Here is a 2,500-nt window from a genome sequence, read left to right as displayed (position 1 = left end):
GAGGGGTTTTGGGGAGGAGTGGGGTTGAGGGGAGGTGGGGGAGGATGTGATCTCCCCTCCCCTCATCCCCCCAATCTCCTGGTTGTGCACCCCAGAGAGAGGGGAAGCTCCCCTCGTCCCTGGGGTTAAATACCCTGACCATGGTTGATGATGAAGATGAAGGTTCTCGAAGCTGTTGTCATTCGTCTTTGTTTCAATATATATATATATATATATATATAATATATATATATATATATATAATATATATATATATATATATATATATATTCCTATGAGTCCACGAGGGGAAAATGAAACACGATAAGTTCCCAAGTGCACTTTCGTGTAATAATCACATCATCAGGGGAGAGACAGGAGAGAAATATAACAGTCAGTTGATATACATCGAAGAGACGTAGCTAGGACGTAATAATGAACCGAAACCACAGCTCCCTTTCCACATCCAGGCCCTACAGAACTTGCCATGGTTTACCCCAGACGCTTCACATGCCCTGATTCAATCCAATGACAGCACGTCAACCCCGGTATACCACATCGATCCAATTCACTCTATTCCTTGCCCTCCTTTCACCCTCCTGCATGTTCAGGCCCCGATCACACAAAATCTTTTTCACTCCATCTTTCCATCTCCAATTTGGTCTCCCACTTCTCCTCGTTCCCTCCACCTCCGACACATATATCCTCTTGGTCAATCTTTCCTCACTCATTCTCTCCATGTGACCAAACCATTTCAAAACACCCTCTTCTGCTCTCTCAACCACGCTCTTTTTATTTCCACACATCTCTCTTACCCTTACGTTACACCACTCGGGTGGTGGGGGAGGTTAGAGAGAGAGAGAGAGAGAGAGAGAGAGAGAGAGAGAGAGAGAGAGAGAGGAGCTGGAGGAGGGGTTTGTTTCCAGGGCGAGTCATCTGCAGGCAAGTTTCCCCGGATGGCTGGACGAGGGTATCTTGTTGTCTAACTTCGAATGGTCGACAAGGGGCCTCTTTTACATGTCCACTACACGACCATACAACCGGGCCTTGTCTAAATGGGGGGGTAATGGGGGGGATGTCTGGTTCCCCCCCTTCTCCCCCCTTGTCAAGCCCCAACCCACCCCCCACCCACCCAAAACCCCCCACCAGTTGTAGGGGAGGAGTTAAAAGGGTTTTGATCTGCGTCAGGCGATAAGTACGAGGGGAGTGGAGGGGAGAAGAGGGGAGGGGAGGGAGGGGAGAGGAGGAGGAGGGGAGAGGAGGAGGGGGAGGGAGGAGGAGGGGGTGGTGTGTGATTGGGGGAGGGAGGGAGGGAGGAGGAGGATGGGGGTGGTGTGTGATGGGGAGGGAGGGAGGGAGAGGTGGGTGATGATGGGTGTGTGTGGGTGTGTGTGTGTGTGTGTGTGTTGTGTGTGTGTGTGTGTGTGTGTGTGTGAGCATCTGCGTCAGGAGGGGCGGGAGGGGTGGGTTGGGGGGGGGAGAGGAGGAGGGGTAAGGGGAGAGGGAAGAGATTTCATGGAGGAGGTCCAGAGGAATGGGGCTGGTCCTTGGTGGCTGATTGCTGGGGGACGTTTTCATAAGGTGCAGAGAGAGGAAAGAAGGAAGGGGCCAAGTGAGCGATTTCTTTTTCTCCTCTTAGGCTCAGTCTTCTCTGTTCTTAACGCTACCTTGCTAATGCGGGAAACGGCGAATATATATATATATATATATATATATATATATATATATATATATATATATATATATATATATTATCATGTGTGGCGGGGTGGCGACGGGAATGGATGAAGGCAGCAAGTACGAATATGTACATGTGTATATATGTATATGTCTGTGTATGTATATGTATGTATACGTTGAGATGTATAGGTATGTATATTTGCGTGTGTGGACGTGTATGTATATACATGTGTATGTGGGTGGGTTGGGCCATTTCTTTCGTCTGTTTCCTTGCGCTATCTCGCTGAAGCGGGAGACAGCGACAAATTATAATAAAATATAAATATAAACAACACTAAAGCTAAGTGAGCTTAAAGCACACATTGCAGCGTCAGCAGCATAGAAAAAGAACCTTAACATGCACTAAGACACACACACAGACACACAGTCATGGACCCACACGAACAAGGGACTTAACCCTGAATTAATGGCGGTCTGTGTTACGTACGGCTCACTTACCCGAGAACAGGCCTTGGAGGTCTTGCTTGCGCCATTTCCTCCAGCCGAAGACCATCCAGGGCGCTGCGCATTTGGCACAGAAGACATCTTTTTTTACTTTTATTATTTTTTTCTTCTTTTTTTTTTTTTTTACGTCAACAAACGCCTTTGTTTATCTCGGTCGGCTGGGGTGCCACATGTCGCTAGAATCATCAACGGAGGAACTAAAATATAAAAAAAAAATATATATATCAGTAAGAAAAAATGATATAAGTACTATATAATTATATAAATTATTTAATAATAATATTATAAATATTATTTAGTCGTGTTTAAGGGCTTCCCGTGGGAAGAGAGGCGGTAA

General features: G+C 46.5%; 2 protein-coding genes across 6 annotated transcripts in view; one reads left to right on the top strand and one right to left on the bottom strand.

Moving 5' to 3' along the window:
• The window catches only part of FipoQ (F-box/LRR-repeat protein FipoQ), a 170,431-nt gene that overhangs the window by 100,589 nt on the left and 67,342 nt on the right, over window positions 1-2,500 (top strand). The window lies entirely within an intron of this gene.
• Window positions 1-2,500, bottom strand: part of LOC139754727 (zinc transporter ZIP13 homolog) — a 168,242-nt gene that overhangs the window by 121,759 nt on the left and 43,983 nt on the right. The window contains exon 2 of the mRNA XM_071672430.1: window positions 2,158-2,360. The gene's annotated coding sequence lies outside the window, so the exon portion shown is untranslated. The remainder of the gene's footprint in view (window positions 1-2,157; window positions 2,361-2,500) is intronic.

Source organism: Panulirus ornatus, chromosome 17 (assembly GCF_036320965.1).
Source record: "Panulirus ornatus isolate Po-2019 chromosome 17, ASM3632096v1, whole genome shotgun sequence".
NCBI lineage: Eukaryota > Metazoa > Arthropoda > Malacostraca > Decapoda > Palinuridae > Panulirus > Panulirus ornatus.
Note: the sequence above shows the minus strand (reverse complement) of the source record. Positions and strands in the feature narration are given on the sequence as shown.